At 36.7% G+C, this 14,660-nt stretch overlaps 1 protein-coding gene across 2 annotated transcripts in view; it reads left to right on the forward strand.

The window, feature by feature from the left end:
* The window catches only part of LOC105212045 (uncharacterized), a 217,680-nt gene that overhangs the window by 136,850 nt on the left and 66,170 nt on the right, over positions 1–14,660 (forward strand). For both annotated transcript variants that reach the window (XM_054227979.1, XM_054227980.1), the window contains exon 5: positions 9,234–9,280. The gene's annotated coding sequence lies outside the window, so the exon portion shown is untranslated. The remainder of the gene's footprint in view (positions 1–9,233; positions 9,281–14,660) is intronic.

Genomic DNA, 14,660 nt, shown 5'->3' on the forward strand with positions numbered 1-14,660 from the left:
TGCCATATTTTAGTTGGTATATAAATGACTCAGATATTTATTAAGCAATAAAATGTTTGGAAATGTTTTGGGAGCCTCAACACTACGAAATAGTGATACCTAGCACTGGAAATTGACACTCAACTGTCTTAAATAGTCGTTCATTCCGACAAGACACGTCTCATACCATTATATATCCCTATTTGGGGAGCAAAAAAATCAATTCGAGATTTATTAAATACCGTTATGTGTCCAAAAAGTGACTGTCGTGACGATTACCTGTACAGACTCCCGATATGACTCTTCCTGGCTTTTTGTTTTGAGGGAATATTTGGAAAGGAAATTGTTCTACGGCATTCATCGGACCATGAATTTGCGAAAGAAACACTTTTGAGCTCAAGAAGCTCGGGAATATAATTGAATATCCTTCAATTCTAACATAACGCACCCTGTATTTACTCCGTTATATGAACGAAGCCACTCAACTTCAATTCTCAATTCGGAATTACACACACACAAACACACCTACACTCGAGAGTATATGATTATGCATCGCAAATTGTTTACTACCGTTATAGCAAAAAGAAGCAGTAGAAGTAGGCGAACTGACGAACTACTCAGGCGAGCACGCAGAAATGTATAAACTTCTAGTATCCTCACACACGCACACCTATGTATCTACCCACCAACACAGTTACCTCGAAGCTGTTCCCAACTATTGACGTAATGCAAACTTTCCACCCACCGAGATGGAGTTATTGTTTTCTGCACAAGAAAACAAAAAAAAAATTGAGAAACTAACAATCGTTGCTACGGATATCAGCGCTGACTATGGAGACTTCGAACTGCTGTGGTAGTGAGGCGTAAGTAAGGATTCCTGATTTGATTTGCTTTGCTCGCCGCCGCTGACTGAGTATGTTCGACTGTAAGCTGCTTGCATAAGCAGCTAACGCAAGTTGCAAACATGCTAACAAAGCCAACAACAAAAACAACGAACAATGCAGCGAAAACAATAAGCAGCAGCAATAACAACAACAACACCCAGTATAGTTGAAACAGCAAGGAGCTGCATTTGCGAAAGGAATGCTTGAAGCTCTGGCTCAGTGCATGAGTTGTTTGCGTTGTTAACAACAACGAACTATGTAAGCTGTGTGGCATTGTGAGTGCAGAAATAACATTGCCACCCCGGTCATAGATATTAGACGTACATACCTAAATGGTAGGAGAAGGAGTAGTAGAAAGTCTCGCTGTTGTTGCTGTAAAGCTCATTATACAAGCAATTACACGTTTTATTGGCATTTGTAGCGAGTGGATTATGTGTGAGTGTGTGCGAGTTTGTAGTTTCTTCCACCCCAAAAATCCGTAAACTACGTGAATCTTCGATTTTTTTGCTATTTTTGTTTATTGTTATACTCTTTGCGGTAGACATAACGACGCGGTCGAACCGCAAATTCAGGTAAGAGAGAATTGATTTTGCGTAATATGAGGAAATCGAATATTATTTGCTAATTGCCGGTTTGAACTGCTTCTAAGAATTGCAATTAAGCTGCTTTCGATGGTTACTGTGAAAGAATGTGAGACGCTTTGGAAATATTGATTTATAATTTTAGTAAAATAATATTATTTTCAACGTGAAATTAAAGCAGAAAATTATTATTTTTTATTTAAATTGTAAATCAAAGACATACCCTTACCTTGGAGTACTTTTTCCTAAACTGTTATTACTTTAGCGTCTTCAAAAAACAACTCACCAATTACAAGTTTACTGCCAAAGTGTGTGATATAAATCTTAAAACAAATTACCATTTAAATACTTCACATAGCAAATGCGAAATAAATTCCCACCCAAGTACAGATAATGGCACTGGTGTGCGCTGTGTGTCAATTACACGCAAAATTATTGCCAAAGCAATAGAATTGTCGCGACACGCACAATTAAATGTGAATATTTAACGCAAATTTAACTTTTACGACACCAAAATGCGAAATAACAGCAATTTTCGTAGTTCATTGCATACTTTTGTGCGTGCCATAAGCAAAAAACAAATAAAATGCGAAATGATGGCTGGAAAAATTAAAATATCAGTGTGAAAAGTGTGTGCTAGGGAGCTATGTTGAAAAATCCTGGCAAATTTTTACAACGAGTTTATGTCTACCCAGACAGTACCCAAAATTATAGCATAGTTTTAGGCTATCGACAGTTGGAAGTTGTTTTTTGCAGTTTTTCATTTTTGTTGGTGAAATGGTATAGATATACTAAAATTTATATCTGATTGACTCGAGAAACTATTTTGTTTGCGTTTATAAATTAAGGTATAAAAGCCTAAAAGTATGCAACGATAGTAGCTCTTTCGAAAATACTACTTTCTGGTTTACAAACTTTCATATAAATCTTTTTTACACAACACTGTTTATTATACCAAGTACTTTTTGCTTGTGCGCCTAAAATTTTGCTACAAAAATTACCTTAGCTTATGGAAGTAAAAATTCAGCAAGCTTCTTTCAATAACTATATACTCAAACAGAGCAATTTCGCAACTTCAAGGCTACAACGCCTAAATGTATGCAATACAAATTTTAAGCATGATTGCTAAGTGTATATATAACTTTATTAAGTTACAAATATAAATTTAATAAGCTTTAAACTAGAGCACTCATCAACTTGATAATTTTTCTGTTGATGCACCTAAATGTATGCAATGCAGAAATTTAATTTTGCACTTGCACATATTTACGTCTACAACACATGCATTTCTGCCAATAATCACATTATTTACGCGACTTCCATTAAATTCACACCGAATCAATCAATTTATAAGTGGCTTAACGCCAAAAAGCAGGCTACAATCCAATTTTTTTAAGCAGCTATGCATGCATACATACAAAAATAAAATGCTACACCATTTAAAGCCAAACGATGTCGGCGATTACGCCGTTATGATTGCCAATGCGCTATCTGTAAATATATAAAATAAAGCCCAAAACTGCACGCCCACGCTGCACCACAAACTGGCGGCGGCCGTCGTCATCCTCCGAAGCGCCAACTCCGCTTAGCGAAAAAATGAATTTATTGCGGCAACTCAGTTTATGTGCTGCAGACATAACTCTACTGCTGCTGCCGCTGTCGCTGCACTCATTCAACTTTGTATTGTTGTGCTTTGGCGCTGTCATATGCGCATTTTCATTATAAATTTATCACCTGCATAACAGCACCCATGACAGACGTTGCATGCAACCAATCAGGGAACCAAACATAAAACACCAAAAAAACGAACGAACGAACCAACTTCTACGCCAACAAAAACAAAAGCAACCAAAACACTAAATGAATTTCAGCGGAGCGCAAAAAAAAATATTAAAAAAAAAACAAAAGTTCCGCTACACAAAAGTTGTAAATGAAATTTGATAAAGAAAAATAAACGAAAGTAAAGCGAAACAATTCTAATAAAAATTCGCTGCATGGGTGCAAAATTTGCAGCAGAAAAATGATGGCACACACACACACACGTGCATACAGACGCAGCGCCGCAGTTACATAACAAGCGCTGGCTTTCATACATAGTTGATAAACAGCGAGACGACAATCCAAAATTTCGCCATTTTTTCTGCTGTCGCACAACATGCAAGCGCTAAAAATATTTGCGAGCGGCGGAAATGACAAAGTAATATAAGTAAAATCAAGTGCGCGCGCGCGTGTGTGTGTGTGCATTTATTGAAATAAAATATAGTGAAATTCCATGACAGAAATTTAAAAATGAAATATTTAGGTTTTACAATCAACTTTTTTTTTGCTGGCTGTCGGATTAGAGCAATGAATATTTTGGACATGAGGGTAATAAAGTTAGCTAACAACAACAACAAAAAAAGTAATGATAATAGTAGCTGAATAAATTGCACTTCAGAGCGTTTGCGAAGTGGACAGAATATTTATATATGAAATTTAGGTTTAACCAGTAAGGAAAGGCTAAGTTCGGCTGCAACCGAACATGTTATACTCTCGCAATTTATTGACATAGTTTTATTATTATCTTAGCTTGGCTTAGTTGTGACACATTATAGGTTTTCGCCATTTGTGGGCGTGACAATGGTCCGATTTTGCCCATTTTCAATAGCAACCCTCCTACGGACCTCCCAAGGAACATGTGTACCAAGTTTTGTCAAGATATCTTAATTTGTACTCATATTATCCGTTGCATGAACAGACAGACATCCGGATTTCAACTCGTGTCGTCATCCAGAGCATTTTAATGTTAAAATGGGAAAACCGAATGGGGTGGCCGGATATGGGTATCCGGAATCGGTAATGAAGTTACCGGATATGGGTAACCGGAACAGGTATGGGGTAACCGAATCCAAAACTGAGGCTACCGGAAATGATGTTACTGGAACCGGATATGGGAAAACAGGATATGATGTTACCGGAACCGGGTGTAGATAAACCGGAAATGGGGAGTACGGATACGGGCACCGGGAACCGGAAATGGTGCTATGGGTAACCGGATAGGAGGCAACCGGGATCGGAAACGGGGAAGCCGGGTAAGAGCACAAATGTGGCATCCGGAGCCGGATATAGGGTAACCCGATATGATGTTACAGGAACCCGAAATAGTGTGGGCATCCGGAAATGAGGCATACGGAACCGGACTTCAAGTTATGATGTTACCGGAATCGGAATGAGCCAACTGGAACCAGATATGGGATAGCGAGAGAATAAAAACTATTTAAAATTTGACAGAGCTTGATAAAATAAATGTATATAATAATTTTAGTGGGGCTTATTATGGTTTTTGTGTGGATTTGGGCACTAGGACTTTTAACATTTAAACTTTCCTGGAAAAAAGTTTTACACTTATATTAATATCAACTCCGAGACTCAATCAAATAAATCACTGATTGTGATTTGCAGAGCTCTGGATCAGATTTATAGACTTACGCCTGATCTATTCTATCTTATCTATCTCACCATACACTTATTATCTCTAGTACAGTCTTATTTTGCGTTGAGTTCAACCTTATAAAAAATGTCGATTATTTAGCCGAACCGAAATGGTTATTATCCCCTCAGCTGGCATGAAGCTTCATTTCTCTACCACCCTTTGTACTTCGAAGGGAGTCATAGACTGTAGTGAAGGTATTCATCTATTGTCGTTCTCAAAGGGCATCTCTGTGACGTCATTTTGACGAATTTTGCGAAAAGATATTGTCCTATATCTTTACAAGACAAACTGACACAAGAGCAGAAGCCCCTTGACCACCAGAATCGTCGTATGTTATTGAATTGGGCTGATCAACAACCTGAAAATGATCTGGATTTTTATCGAAAAAGCATCTTCAGCGGTTAAGCTCATTTCTGGCTGAATGGCGTCGTCATTAAGCAAATTTTGCTTTATTGGTCAGGCAGCAATTCGCACGTACTCCATGAGTCACCATTGCATTGCGAAAAAATTACGGTTAAGTGCCGTTTATGGGCCGGCGACGTATCCTAATCATTCAATTATAGTGTTCTAGACAGATCTTCAACAATATTCGTACTTCGAGTCTCTGACAAATGAAAAAATGTTAATTTCATGAAACCAAAATTGATTAAGTATTGATTTTGGGTATTAGTTAACCCACCAGTGGTCGAATAATTCGAGAGCAGATGTTGGATAACTGCTAACTCTTATGGCGCTCGGGAGTTTGTTTTGAAGAGAGAGTTTTTATATTTAGTACAGAGAGGTCGATATTGGAATATAAATAAGATATTTATACGAATGTACACACCAAAAATCATTTGATAGCTTTCGTACGAAAAATCAATAGGGAATCTTTTGAATGGCGTTGGCGTGAAGGAGTTAAATTCGTAAACTGTGAACAAATATTATTCAATAACAAAAGCAAGTAAATGCCAACATTCGCATATGTGTTTGTATTTGCGCGCCGCAGTTGGTGAATTCAACACCGCCTATGTGACTGGCTGGGAAATTTTTTCGCAGAACGCGCGCCTTCACTACAGCTCTCCTTTGGTATTTTTCGATTTCCGATTTTCTGTTATTTGTACAACAACAACAATAACCGTTTATTTTGTATGTGCGAATTTTCGTTTTGCGGTTTTCAATTTATTTCGTGTGCACACGCCAGCAAGGTATTGGGGAAAAAAATCAGGTTAAAAACATATTTTCCCCAAAAAACGAAATTTCGTACCAAGAAAGCTGGTGGTGCCTATATTTGGCTGGTACCAGTCGAAATACACAGAGAAAATAATTTGAGTAATTGATAAACAAGATGAGAGTGCTATTATGAAGATATCGATTTAAGAGGTATGCACTTCGAAAGACACAAAAAGCAAAAGGAAGTCGAAAATAACGGTATCAAAACAGCAAAATTGTGAAGAATTTTATATAATTGTTTCAAAATGAACTCAAAATCTTATATTTCTCATATTTCTAACAATTCATGGACTTTGTGACCTCCATTTGCTTTGAATTCTATATTTATTATATATATTTTATGGTAAGGACCTCGTACTAAGTCTTTATAGCAAAAGCATTTATCGCAGTGCGCGCAGCACACCGTTATACACATGCTTACCCCCCTCCCCCCGCTCGTGCCACAACCAACTGGACGCTGTATGATGAACAACTTCCGCTTGTATATGACCTGCGACGCCGGCGGTGCGCCAAAAATCGAACGAACAACAATAAAATAAATCTGCTGAATGCATGCAAGGCTTACTTTGAATACACTCATATGTGTATCCTGATATTTATTCATTTATTTTCTCGGTGCCGTTTTTATGTTACCTGTCGGAAATAAAGCATTTAATTTATACGAGTACACCAAATGCGGCCGCGCACGAGGAAGGCGCGCCAGAAAAAATGGAGAGAAAATACAAAATAAAAGATTGAGAAACATAAATAAAATGCCTGCAAATCCATATAAATACCAGAAATGTTATTGTGTATTTTAAAAATACAAATATTTGCGCCGCAACACTAGTGCAAACACCAGCGCACGCCATTGTTTGTAGCATATGCCATGGCGCTAAAAATATGCGCAAATATCTGAACTGTAAATAGATTTCAATAATAAACCAATAGTATTTTTAACAATTATTCTGAAAATAGCTTGCGTGTGAAACGCTTTAATAACTTTAATTACGAAATGTGGAACAAGTGTGACGATGTAGCATACCTTTGGGATTGCATAGGGTGGCAATTACAAAAATATTATAGAAAAGAGCTATAAAATCCGTTACTTTTCAAATTGAAATAAATGATTACAATGTACTCGATTACCACTAGAATTGTGGTCACGATTTGATGACTTCTAAGTATGCCATTATGAGATCCTAGCTTTCTGACAATCTAGTTCTGAAGTGTTGAGCATCCATCATATCTTAGATACTATTGAGAGGCGGTTATAGAAATGAATGATGAGTAAGTTTGAAATGAAAATAGCGCTTTTAATTCGCCTATTTCTTGTTCTTAAATAAGTTTCGAATATAAGCTTTGTAAGCTTCTCCTATTTTGGAAACAGATGCATGCCTGGAGTGGAGGGGAACTCTAAGCAAATATATTTTGTGTTATAGGAACATTTACTGCAGTCGAACCGGGGGTAGAGAGCCCTTAATTGGACTTCCAAAGTCCTAAAAAATCTTAATCGAACCCTGTCTTGTGGTCAGGTCAATCCAAAACGCTTGACTAATCCAGAAGTATTCTAAATATTGCATAGAAGGTGACTTGTTCACCATTAAATGCCAAAAATCTCACAGAGCCTTCTTGACTAAGATCGTCTTGTCGATTAAATTTGAAAAACTGCTAAGAAATCTTGATTTATCTTTTTATATAAGTATCAGCTAAATGGGTCAGAAAACCCCGATTATACTTCCGATTGTTTACAACAGACAACTACCCGAATTTTTCATACGAAAATTATTATCTCTTGTAATTCTCAGTGGGTTAATAAAAAATTGTTATAGTACTCCACATAAGGAATATCAAATCTTCTACAACTCAAGATGCATAGTATTTCCAAAGCCTACGAAGATAGCAAACCACCACATAATTGAATTGGCTCTCAGATATCTACTATCAGCTGAGAAATGTCAAGAGGTTTCATCACATGACTACTGTCATATGGTTGCTGTCAAGTGTCTCTCATAAAGCTGTCAGGTACTATTAGCTAATAGCTGTCAATTGGCTGATATCATATAACGACTTTCATGCTGTCTACTGTTGACAAGAGGATCTCAAATAGCTGTCAGGTTTCCTTCAAACGCTGTCAACTGTCAACTATCAGATGTCCTTCATATGACTTTTGGAAGACGACTGCTGTCAAACAAGAGTTTTAGAGGTGTCTTATATTACATTATTGAGAGTTGGGTTAATAAAAAATTGTGATAGTACTCTACATAAGGAATATCAAATTTTCTACAACTTGAGATGTATAGTCTTTCCAAAGCCTACGAAGATAGCAAACCACCATTCTGCTATGATTATTTTTAACTTTTACAAGTAAGTTATTGTACCTTATGCCTTCGAAGACGTCTTACTTAAATTAACGCTTTACTCTCTCGAAGCTAACAGTATTATGCCTTCACTTATTTATTTAGAAATGCAAATTGTCAGCAATTTTATTTGTCCACTCAACGATTGAGTTTTATTGCTTACATGCGCTGCATTGTGGTCCCACGACGTTGCACTTTATGCAAACTAATGGTTATGCAAAAGGAAATTACATTTAACAACAGCAAACTAGCATACATTTAGGCGCTACACACACTTGTTTGTATGTGCATATGCCAAGCACTTATATTGTAATTGTGTGAGTAATAGCCAGCGCAGACATGTGTCATTTGTTGCAAAGCCCACTGTGTTGTTGTAGTTTGGCTGAGTTGAGCTGCTATACGCTCGCCACACATTTGAAATTCTACAGATGGCTAAAGCAATTTAGCACACAGACCGTATCAAATATTTATGACATAATTTTGATGGCGTTTCTGTGACATTTTGCACACTTATATACATATATTGGCTGCAATAAAGTGGTGCAAAATACAAAAATATGTCGACATCGTCTTTGATACAAATATGTTTCTTACTTCCCATGATGAATTAGAAATACTTGAATGAGAGTGTTTCATTGGATTCTATACTTACATATTTATTGTATAAAATTCTTATAGATTTTTGAGTTTCATTTTATTAAAACTTCCTTATGACCTTTTGAGTAATAAACACTTACCATCTTACATTCTTTCTTTCTATTTGCAGTAATTAAAAGCGCTACCACAGCTGAAGCACAAATGCGTTCAAGATATGTGAGTATCGTATTAATCAATTTATTTAAAAAAATTTTAAACGAAATTATGCTCAAGGACTTGAAAAAGTTAAAATTTTATTGATGTTTACATCTACTACTGGTTATTCTATGCCAAATTACCTTTTAACTCCTTTCTCGCCACTTTTTCTGACTGGTTGAGTTTTCGGCAAAGTAACGTTGAATCGTCTTGGTTCTTATGCCTTCAGTCATTTCAGCAAATCAGCTGGTATCGGAACTAGATTCTTCAATATATTATACTTGTGAAATTGGCGCTTTTGAATAAAAAAGCGTCTTAATCCATATTTAGTAGATATGGTCTACAACTATCCAAATTAGAACCCATTTCTGTTCCATTCCATAAGTTTTGCCGGCTACTCGATAACCGATCAGCTGTTATATATTTTTGTTTTTGCTTTTCATAAGAAGTTGGTAAGATCGTCAGCTGATTAATATTTTTTAGCAGCGTCATCTACCGTAGCTTTTATATAAAAAAATTCAGCCAATCGCAGACGAAGAACGTATATCGTACGTATTTGACGCAGAGTTGCATTTGATTTTCAAGTCAATAAAAATTCAATTAGAAATAAATGTAGATTTTATTTTGTTTGGCAAATCGATCTTAATAAGCTTTTAAGGTTAATTGATCAATTAGCTCCTGTCTAAAAACGCTATTTCCAAAGAAAATTTGCTCAACTTTTTCTTAAAATGACGTCGTTAAAAATGGGTTCGATGACATGTATGATAAAGTTTTTCTGAGACGATGCCTTCAAATTACCTCGCCGACCACTTCGACTCCCTAAAACACTTTTTTTTCTTTTAATAATCTTACATAATATTGCATTGCCAATACTTAACACAAATTTCACAATTTTTTTCCAAAATCTAGTCAGAACCGAATTTTATTGAGAGGTCCTAGTTTATTTAAAACGAAAAACTGATACAGGAAATAAAAAAACCGTTGCTCTAACTTCCTATCCCAAACTAACATAACAGTCACCACAGTATTTTGTAGTATTTTGTAGGTTTACTATAAAATACTCCTACATAATATTTAATTTACACAGTTAAACCGCAATAGTATCAAGTATAACTGTATAACATAACCTCAACATTAAATTTATTTTAATTCTCGTCTAGTTGCTAAGAAAATCTCTGCAAATTGCATTGCAAATAAAATTTTAAGCCTTCCTTATTTTCCGAAATACAACAACACATACGGAGATAGGGCTTATATCCCAGTGATTACTAGAAGTTGTGGTGAATTTTAACTTTTGCCACAACTGCACACCAGCTACACATCACATAAAATCCGAGCTTTATCTGCATTCCGCACGCGTACACACACACACACATAGCAACACAGCAGCAATAGCAGCGGCAGCTGGAGTTGCTCAACAGATTTCGTGCGAAGAAAAGGATATCTCTGTTCCCTGCTGCAGTTGCGATTTTATTTCAACCGTCAACCAGGGAGCCATGCAGGAAAAAAAATTGCAGCAGCAGTTTTAACACAGGAAGCGCCAAGGCATGAGCGGCGTGCGGAAATTGCAAGAAAAATCCTTTGCTGCCCACCCGCACTTTTTGTTCGCTTCGCTGCTGGTGCTGCTCTTCGCTATTCCCTATTCCCCACGCTGTTGCAGTGCGACTGCTTAGAAATGAAATGGAGAACATATGTACTTGAGTAACAGTAAAATTCAGCTGAATGCCACAATATTGCAATAGCGCTGCCGCTGCTCGCTGTTCGCTGTTGTTGCAACAATAATGTAAATTACTTAAGTTTTTTACTTCACACGATTTCTATGAAAATATGTAAGTGTAAAATGTGAAAAAATGTGAAATAAGCGCGGCGCTTGGCAGCTGCTGCAGGCGGCGTAAAAATCCCTTGCATACAACTAGGCGTCATAAATTGAAGTGCGCTGCTGTTAGTGTGTTTAAGAATGTGTGGCGCGATGGCACGTAGACTTAGTAAGTTTTCAAATAATACTACATGCGTCAAGCGAATGTTATTTGACGGCTGACGCAAGCATTTAGTCGACGCTCCATTAAAGTGATTCGTAAAATCAATTTTTTTTTTAATTTTAAATTTCCACTATGTCCTCTAGAATTAATAAAAATTCTGCATTTTTAAGAAAAAGAGTTATAACTACAACTAATACACTCTAACTTCACACTTAATCTCTACTGCCCTAAATATACATACCTATATATAAAAAAATATTTTATTTCTAGCATTCGTAGTCTTCTTCTCCCCAATTATTTCACCATTACTTTTATATACTCACATATGTATTCACCACCAACAATAGCAACAATGAGCAGCAGCTTGCACCCAATTTGGCAGACAGACTTGGATCATTTATCAAAATTCATTACCCGCATTACTCAATAATTTTTATTGGATATGCGCCATGAAGTAGGCAACAAAATAATACAACAGAATAATGCTCGTAGCTTCTCCTCATAAAATTTGTAGAAAATGAGTTAACGTAAATCAAAAAAAGACTATATACAGATATCTGACATCTAACTAATTTTGAGACAAAATTTTTTAATTATCTGAATTTTAATCTTTGAATTATTGATGAGTTACAGATTTCCTAAGGTCCTCATTCAGTCGAAAAAGCTAAACAGCAGCATTCCTATACTATATGGTTTCAGTATCACCACACTAAACATATCGACAGATTGATGCAACTAAACTGAATGAATGTTCAGATTTCGTTCTCTTTAAGACTAACTACATGCTTTCGCTATAAAATGGCAATGTAACTACCGGATTGTGACTTCATAGAATACAATTGGACTGCAAGATAATGGTATTTCTAACTTGAGCTTTTTCTAAATATTTTCGAGCGTTCTCAGGTTTTAATACATTAATTACATATACAAGTAAAGCTTCATTCCAGGATATTCTTATTTTAATTTACTAAATTAGCTCTCAGATACCTACTATCGGCTGATAGATATCAATGGGCTGTCATTATATGACTACTGGCTGCTGTCACGTGTCTGTCATTAGCTCCTATTAGCTCATAGCTCAGATATCGACTGTCAACTGATAGATGTCAAGGGGCTGTCATTAAATGACTACTGTCAGATGGTTGATGTCTAGTGTCTGTCATAAAGCTGTCAGGTACTATTAGCTGGGAGCTATCAACCGGCTGTCATCATATTACGACTTCCATGCTGTCTGCTGTTGTCAAGAGGATCTCAAATAGCTATCAGGTTGCTTCCAAACGTTGTCAACTGCCAACTATCAGATGGCTATCATATGACTTTTGCGAGACAACTGGTGTGAAACAAGAGTGTTAGAGAGATCGTGTATCATACAATCCAGAGTTTAGTGTCGTCATAACATAATTCTTAATTGATTTTTTTAACAAATTTTGTGAAAGTATTCCATCATATAATACTATTATATTAGTTTATGGAAATCAAAGCCGCAAACCAACGGCTCAACGAAGTTAAGCTCTAAGCAATTAATTAGCTTATTTGATTTCGAAATATCTAACACTACTATCAGCATTATTGTTGCTTTATAATTTGTCACAAAGGCAGCTAGTCTTGAACGCATTTGGCGCATAACCGCTTCATTAGAAAATGCAATTCGCGCCCAAAACTGTGCTACATAATCGCATTAATCAGCGCTAATTATGCATATACGCCCAGCGTGAAAGCGAAATTGTGCGGTTATACGCATGCAACAACAACAACGCTTATAATAAAATCAGCACCAACAACAAAAATAAGAACAAAGGCAACACTATTCCACGTCAGCTCTTCAAAGCAACGAGGCGTGGCATGTACGAAAGTTATGCGCTTTTCAGCAGCAATGAAGAAGAGTTGCAGAATAAAGCAACGCAACGGCTAAAGAAAATGAACAGCACTTAATGTTGCACTGCCTGCTGCGGCTTTTATGTGTGTACCGTTTGTCTGAGTGTGCGAAGTGCCGCGAATGGCTTACGCAGCAGCAGCAGCTGCCGCCGCAAATGTTGTGGATCACAGCTCTAGCGGTAAATTGAAAATTATTGCATTCAATGCCATCTGTCATGGCTGCTTTGACAGCTGCAATGGCGGTGCTAGCGCCTGCCGTTCGTTCTTGCAACATACGGAATTGGCTGTGTGTGCCAAGTGCCCAACTGCCGTTTAAACGAAAGACTGTGGTGACAAAAATAAAGTAAGAACAAAAACAAAAAGGCAGCCGCCAGATCATTGCGGTACTGCCGCATTGGCAATAAACCTCAAAATGTTGTCGTTTATACGCCGTGCCGCGTCGCGCTGCTGGTTGTTTTAACGATGTGGCCACAGCGCAAAAAAAAGGAAAATGAATGCAGGAATGGGGGGAAAAATCGAGAATCCCGCTGTAGCACAGACTCTGCACTGTGGGAGTACCAGTGTTCGAGGGTGGCTGTTTTGGCTGTAGCAAGATTTATTAAGCGACTTGACTAATGTTGCAGCTAATGCAGCAACGAAGACAACGCACAAGCACACACTCATCAAATCAATTACCACACAAACCGAGCGAAAAGCAGCAGCAATTCGATTATGGTGCCAAATAAAAGCAAAATATATTGTTGCAAAGTAGTCAATAAGTGATTTTGGGATAATAATAAGTGGAATTTTTGCATATATTTTCTTAAAAAAGTATACAGCGAGCTTTTAATTGTATAAAATAAAAATCATTATAAAGAGAACAACAGAATTTGAGTTTATAGAGGAGTGAAGAGCGAAATATTAAATAAAAAAAATATTTGAGATTTTTTGTTAGTAAATAATTAAAAAAAAATAAGAAAGCAAAATATACTAAAAAAAATTTAAAATTATTAGAAATTTAAAAAAAAAATTATTTCAAAATGTTTTTCTCATTAATATTTTTGCACTAAAATCAGTTTTAGAACTAATACAGATGAGTAAAAGTGTGCGTTTGCACTTAATGTACTAAGCTCATGTGAGTACGCCTAAAAGCATTCAGCACTTGATTGCGTTGTGAATGAAAAAGCATCTCAGCAAAAGCAGACACTGCACCTAAATGTATGCTAACTTCCTGCATGGCAACATGCATACCGTTTCATAAGTTCATAGGTACACAGTGCACTGGCGCGTGTGTGCAAATATTTGCTAGTAGCGAGCAAGCATTTTGACGAGGAAGCGCATTTTGCAATACCTGCCAGAGTGTATGTGTTTGTAAATATTGCGCTACAACTTCCTTTTGCCAGGTGGTGTTCTTTGCACTTACCGGTTTTTATACAAAATTGCATATGAACATGGGTGTATATTTATATTTTTGTAGCTGTGTATGTATGTATTTACTGCTGGTGCATCACTTCAAATCTGCAAAAGTGCTTTGCACATTTTTCTTTGCCTAAAAAATGTACAAGCAT

The sequence above is a fragment of the Zeugodacus cucurbitae genome, chromosome 3, assembly GCF_028554725.1.
Source record: "Zeugodacus cucurbitae isolate PBARC_wt_2022May chromosome 3, idZeuCucr1.2, whole genome shotgun sequence".
Taxonomy (NCBI): domain Eukaryota; kingdom Metazoa; phylum Arthropoda; class Insecta; order Diptera; family Tephritidae; genus Zeugodacus; species Zeugodacus cucurbitae.